The 7,164-nt window shown below is 39.0% G+C and overlaps 1 long non-coding RNA gene across 1 annotated transcript; it reads left to right on the forward strand.

Annotated features, from left to right (window-relative positions):
* The first annotated feature begins 2,914 nt into the window (after positions 1–2,914).
* On the forward strand, positions 2,915–5,460 carry LOC118471589 (uncharacterized). Its single transcript, XR_004848925.2, has 2 exons — positions 2,915–3,445; positions 5,241–5,460. It is a non-coding gene; the product is annotated as an uncharacterized LOC118471589 (long non-coding RNA).
* The last annotated feature ends 1,704 nt before the right edge of the window (positions 5,461–7,164 follow it).

Genomic DNA, 7,164 nt, shown 5'->3' on the forward strand with positions numbered 1-7,164 from the left:
CTCCTTTACACCAAGATTTTTTGGTCTACATTGAAGGATTTTAGGTGGAATATTCCTTTGAACGAACTTTTAAAGTTTATGTTCAAGGATGTTGGGTGGAATATACCATCAGACCAACCTCCAAGGTCTACAGTAGTGAATTTTAGGTGGAATATACCATTAAACTCACCTTTTAGGTCTACATTGGAGGATTTTAGGTGGAATTTTCTTCCAAACCATCTTTAGTCTACATTTAAGGATGTTTAGGACGGTATATTCTTCCGAACCAACTTCTCAGGTCTACATTTCAGGTGGAATATTCCTTCATACTAACTTTTTTGGTCTATATTGAAGGATTTTTTCGAAACCACCCTTTCGGGTCTATATTTGAGGTTGTAGGTTGAATATTCATTTTAACCAGCCCCTCAGGTGTCGGTCTCTCTCTCCTCCTGTCCCCCATGACATGTGTCTGTCTCTCTCTCTCTCTCTCTCTCCTCCTGTCCCCCAGAACAGGTGTCTGTCTCTCCTCATGTCCCCCAGGACAAGTCTCTCTCTCTCTCCTCCTGTCCCTCAGGACAGATGTCTGTCTCTCTCATTCTCTCTCACTCTCCTCTTGTCCCCCATGACAGGTGTCTGTCTCTCTCTCTCTCCTCCTGTCCCCCAGGACAGGTGTCTGTCTCTCAGGAGTAGAGAGAGACTTGTCCTGGGGGACATGAGGAGAGTGAGAGAGAGAGAGAGACAGACACCTGTCATGGGGGACAGGAGGAGAGAGAGTTTGTCTCTCTTCTCCTGTCCCCATGACAGGTGTCTGTCTCTCTCTCTCCTGTCCCCATGACAGGTGTCTGTCTCTCTCTCTCCTGTCCCCATGACAGGTGTCTGTCTCTCTCTCTCCTGTCCCCATGACAGGTGTCTGTCTCTCTCTCTCTCATCCTGTCCCCATGACAGGTGTCTGTCTCTCTCTCTCTCCTGTCCCCATGACAGGTGTCTGTCTCTCTCTCTCTCATCCTGTCCCCATGACAGGTGTCTGTCTCTCTCTCTCTCTCCTGTCCCCATGACAGGTGTCTGTCTCTCGCTCTCTCATCCTGTCCCCATGACAGGTGTCTGTCTCTCTCTCTCTCTCCTCCTGTCCCCCAGGACAGATGTCTGTCTTTGTCTCTCATTCTCTCTCTCCTCCTGTCCCCCAGGACAGGTGTCTGTCTCTCTCCTCATGTCCCCCAGGACAGATGTCTGTCTTTCTCTCTCATTCTCTCGCTCCTCCTGTCCCCCAGGACAGGTGTCTGTGTCTCTCTCTCTCCCTCCCCCCCATCCCACAGGACAGGTCTCTGTCTGTCTCTCCTCCTTTCACCCAGGACAATTGTCTGTCTCTCTCTCCTCCTGTCCTCCGGGACAAGTGTCTTCCTGTGTCATCCTGTCCCCAGGACAGGTGTCTTGCTGTCCTCCTGTCCCCCACGACAGATGGGTTAGGGTTAGGGTTAGTTTTTCTTCTCTTAAAATGGATGTTTGACAACACAGCATTGAGCATGATTAATAAAATGCTGTAGAGTGAACTCATCTGACAAAAATCTGAGTATTTTTCTGTTTTTTCTCACTATTCAGTAACAGACACATCAATAATGCTTGAGTAATTGGAACCCAAAATGTGAAAACGGATTTCATAATAAGTTCTGTTACTATTTTCCTTTGGTGCCTGCTCAAACCTCTTTGGATGGTGTAAAAACAATTCTCACTGCAAGAAAACCCTTGTTTTTATTATTTTACAGTGGAAAGTTAGTTGCTCTGTATAAATGCTTTTTGACACTTGTGTCTGTTGAGCGGGTTTGTTTTTTGAGATAGAAAACAAACTACTTCTCTCCAATTAAGCTGTTTATTTTCTACCATCAGTGTCTCAAAAGAATCTTGATGAAGGACCTTTTCTGTCTGGAACAGCCTCCCAGAAAAGGACAAAGTCTGATATGAACAGAACCTTTTTGTACTGTATGGTGAAATGTGATTGGTTATAGAACACAAACATATTCAAATATTGAACAGTGATTGGCTAAAGGTGGGGATAACCCTGGTGTAGACTTAGCTCTCCCATTGGTTGGTGCACAGATACGTCCATATCTCTGGCACACGATTCATCCAATCTCCAGGAACCATCCTGTAAAAGAACCTCCTAGAAACCTCTTCCCTCTCTCTACCTGTCAGTCTTATTCCTCTGTTAGCTGAGATGTGATGCAGCTGCTGGTGGTGTCTCATAGGGAGGATTATTATGGTTTCCACCCTTAAACAACCTTGAGTTTAGCGGTTTCAGTACAATTAGTTGTTACATTATAAGGACATAGGAATGTGCTGTGTGTCAATGTGCTGTGTGTGTGAAAACACTCTTTGTACTGGTGTATGTGTGTGTGTGTGTGCGCAGCTGTAGCCTTCCAGCCTGACCTGTGTGTATCCATCATGTATTTAACCCTTCAGAGCCTGGGGTTAATGCTCTCTCTCTACTCAGGTCAACACAACTCATACATTAATTACACAACAAATGGTTATTAATATCAATATTGCATTACTCATATGTGACATCAAGTTCAGCGTTCAGCTAGCAGTGCCTTAAAAAATAAATTCTAACGTCCTTTTCGCAGTCTGATCCAGTTCTTCTCTAAGATGAGGAAGTCAGGGTTCCCGCGGATCCTTAAAAAGTCTTAAAAGGCATTGAATTCATGAATCTAAAAACAAGGCCTTAATTGGTATTAAAATGTCTTAAATCAATCTTTCAAACGTCTTTAAAAAAATTAACACGTGATAAGTATGGTTTTATGATTGTAATTAGTCGCAAATCTCAAAATAAATGGTAACATTTATTTATTTATTTAAATAATTTACAGAATGACTCTCGTGGTAACATCGCACAATCACAATAGCGGAACCAACAAAACAGTGATGTGGTTGCAGCCGGGACTCTAAGAGCAGACGCACGTCGTTCATGTAGCAACTTTGGACCACACGGGAAAGTGTAAATCCAACGAAAAGTGGCTGTCCAACCAAGATTTATCTTCACGGCTGAAAGCGGTACCAGGTAGTGTGTACGAGGCACGGTGTATTTTGTGCAAGAAATGTTTCAAACTCGGCACGATGGGAGTGAAGGCAGGGGAGTCACATATGTCAATGTGGGTCAAATGAGGGAGCTGGAGCTTTATTCCGTGCTGTGTTCCCAGACTCTGACATTGCCCACTCGTTTGCGTACGGTTCCGACCAGACGGCCTACATCAGCTAGTTTGGATTAGCCCCGTACATTTCAGAGCAGCTTGTTGCGGATGCTAACAAGGACGCGTTCGTTTTAATGTTTGGCGAGAGCCTCAACCAGACCACGAAAACAAAACAACTGGATCTGCATATCCGCTATTGGTGCGAAGATCACGTCCAGTCAAGATATTCGGGGTCGCAGTTGATGGGACATGGAACAGCTGAGGATTTACTACGCCATTTCAAAGTAAGTAGGCGGCAAACATAAATTATTATGGAAGCAGAAAATTAGAAACATCATTCTGCCTGTCTCATGCGTGTAATTGTAGCGACCAAAACTTTCAATATAATGCAGTCCACTTCAACACCACTGCAAATTATAACATCAGTAATTAAGTTCATATCTTCTCTGAAAGTGTCAGTCAAAACTGAACATTATTATATTTGTAAAGGTAGAAGTCATGGCTGTTGTATTGGATCACATTATATTGTACAAGTGTTGTTTATATTGTATGGTCTTCAGTGGTGGACAGCAGTGAAGTACATTTACTTGAGTACTGTACTTAAGTACATTTTGTGAGTATCTGTACTTTACTTGAGTATTTGTTTTTTTTGGAAACTTCTGACTTCCACTTCACTACATTTCAAAGACAAATATTGTACTTTTGACTCCACTACATTTCTAGGAAAGTTGTTGTTACTTTTCGACTAAGCTTTGAAGTCAGCTGTTGCTGTTTTTTCTTTTCTAAAATGCAGTTGGTCACATGCTGTGTTCCTCACAAAAGGAAACCGATCACAGTAGCTCCTCTCAGATAGGACTGATGTGAAAGTGGAAATACATCATCCAGGTGCACTCTGGAACAAGAGCAAGCAAGCTCTCCCTCTGTTATTCAAACAAAAAGCAGTAATAGTGACAGCAGGAGAAAGACAAAATGAATTCTGAAGATGTTATTATGATTATTCATTATTCCAGGTAGCTTTTAAAGTTGGATTGTTTTTATTGGGGTGAAAAATACCACATCATTCATGTATATACTGCTCCTGAAGGCAGAAAGAAATCTCAGTTATTTAACAGAGTTGGAGAACTCCTTAGAATTGGCTTCAATCTAATTTTATGATATGATTTTAATACATTTACATCAGAAATTGACAACAGCTGTCCGTTTTGTTCTTGACTGTATTTCTATGCTGAAGTTTTTATAGATGTTTCTGTAGGCTTTATGTAGCAGAGTGGTTCTACAAGCAGGTCAGTGCATCATCAGGTGCTTTCAGAGAGTTACAAGGTTCTGTATATGCATCATGAAAACAATACAGCATCTATTGATATTACAAAATGTACTTTGTAATTTGTACTTTTGAATACTTAAGTATTTTTTAAAGCAAGAACTCTAGTACTTTAACTCAAGTAAAATTTTGACTGAGCAACTTTCACTTGTAGTTGAGTAATATTTGACCAGGAGTATCTATACTTTGACTCAAGTATTGGGGTTGAGTAATTTGTCCACCACTGATGGTCTTCAGCTTTGACTTGTTAAAGTGATATTCCACTTTTCAAGAATAATCCACTCAATGTGTACTCACCTCTATGCCGATATGAGGATGGGTGAAGATCATCACTTCACAAAATAATCCTGGAGTTTCAGCAGAAAACAGCGTTGCAGCTAATTACAGTGAATGGTGACCATGGATATGTAAAAAAACAAACACGAAATGTCTCTGCTCTCTGTGGTGGTTGATTTTATCCATGGTCATCAGTCACTCTAATTAGCTGCAAGGCTGTTTTCTGCTGAAACTCCAGGATTGTTTTGTGAACTGAAGATCTTCACCCATCCTCACATGGGCATAGAGGTGAGTACATATTGAGTGGATTATTCTTGAAAAGTGGAATATCGCTTTAAGGTGTTATTATTGATATCTTTTCTGTGTCAGCCTTCCATCTGTTACAAAGACAATATGCTGTATAACAGTTTGCTAAATCTATACTGGATTAATCCAGTATGATTTTTATATGCTTCATGTGCTTCAACATTGTTTATTCTCAGGAAGGTGCCAAGGACCTGGATAGGCGTAAGCTGCTGTCCGTCTCCATGGATGAACCAAACGTTAATTGGAAGTTCCTGGAGCTACTGCAGCGAGAACATATTGCAACTGAAGGAATTTTGCCTGGAGGTGTGGTCAAAGAAAAAAAATAACTTTTCACCAGACCAAAAAGTCATGTTTTATCTTAAAATAAACATTTGGGTAAAATTGTCCCTAACCCTATGTAATTGATGTGGTGTTTTTTTTCATTTGTGTTTATTGTGAAGTTGGTCTTAAATTTAATTACAAATGGCAATAAAAAAGTCTTAAAAAGTCTTGAATTTAACTTGCCTTAAGCTGTAGGAATCCTGACATACTAAACCATGACGTTTTGGTGACATTTTTGACCGCATACTGAACTATGACATTTTTTCGCCATTTTTGACCACATTCTAAACTATGTTTTTTGGCCATTTTTGAACACATACTAAACTATGATGTTTTCGTGACATTTTTGACCACATACTAAATTAGGAGGTTTTGGTGACATTTTTGACCACATATTAAACTATGATGTTTTTTCACCATTTTTGACCACATCCTAAACGATGACGTTTTTTCACCATTTTTGACCACATACTATGACGTTTTTTTCACCATTTTTGACCACATACTAAACTATGACGTTTTTTCACCATTTTTGACCACATACTATGACGTTTTTTCACCATTTTTCACCACATACTAAATTATGACGTTTTTTCACCATTTTTGACCACATACTAAACTATGACATTTTCATGACAATTTTGACCACAACCTGAGCTGTTTTTGTGACATTTTTGACCACAAACTAAACTATGACGATTTTGTGACATTTTTGACCACATACTGAACTATGACGTTTTGTGGGAAAAGAAATCATCATGAATTTTGGCCATAGTATACTATGTTGAAAAAAAAATGTGATTTTTCAGCATGTTGTAAAAACATGCCATATGATGAAATAATATGAAGTAGGCCATGAAAAATACTATGGTAAGTTTTTCTTTGAAAAGATATCATCATGAATTTTGGCGCAAAAAAAAATGCCGTAGTATGCTATGTCGAAAAAAAATGTGATTTTTCAACATGTTGTAAAAACATGCCATATGATGAAATAATGTAAAGTAGGCTGTGAAAAACACTATGGTAAGTTTTTCTTTGAAAAGATATCATCATGAATTTTGGCGCAAAAAAAACGCCATACTATACTATGTCGAAAAAATAAAGAGATTTTTCAACATGTTGTAAAAACATGCCATATGATGAAATAATGTAAAGGAGGCTGTGAAAAACACTCCAGAAAGGTTTTCTTTGAAAAAAAAAATCATCATGAATTTTGGCGCAAAAAAACGCCATAGTATACTATGTCGAAAAATGTCATTTTTCAACATGTTTTAAAAACGTGCCATATGATGAAATAATGTAAAGGAGGCCGTGAAAAACACTCCAGAAAGGTTTTCTTTGAAAAAAAAAATCATCATGAATTTTGGCACAAAAAAACGCCATAGTATACTATGTCGAAAAAATGCGATTTTTCAACATGTTGTAAAAACGTGCCATATGATGAAATAATGTAAAGGAGGCCGTGAAAAACACTCCAGAAAGGTTTTCTTTGAAAAAAAAATCATCATGAATTTTGGCACAAAAAAACGCCATAGTATACTATGTCGAAAAAAAATGCGATTTTTCAACATGTTGTAAAAACGTGCCATATGATGAAATAATGTAAAGGAGGACGTGAAAAACACTCCAGAAAGGTTTTCTTTGAAAAAAAAAATCATCATGAATTTTGGCGCAAAAAAAACGCCATAGTATACTATGTCGAAAAAAATGTGATTTTTCAACATGTTGTAAAAACGTGCCATATGATGAAATAATGTAAAGGAGGCCGTGAAAAACACT

Source organism: Amphiprion ocellaris, chromosome 6, assembly GCF_022539595.1.
Source record: "Amphiprion ocellaris isolate individual 3 ecotype Okinawa chromosome 6, ASM2253959v1, whole genome shotgun sequence".
In the NCBI taxonomy this organism is placed as follows: domain Eukaryota; kingdom Metazoa; phylum Chordata; class Actinopteri; family Pomacentridae; genus Amphiprion; species Amphiprion ocellaris.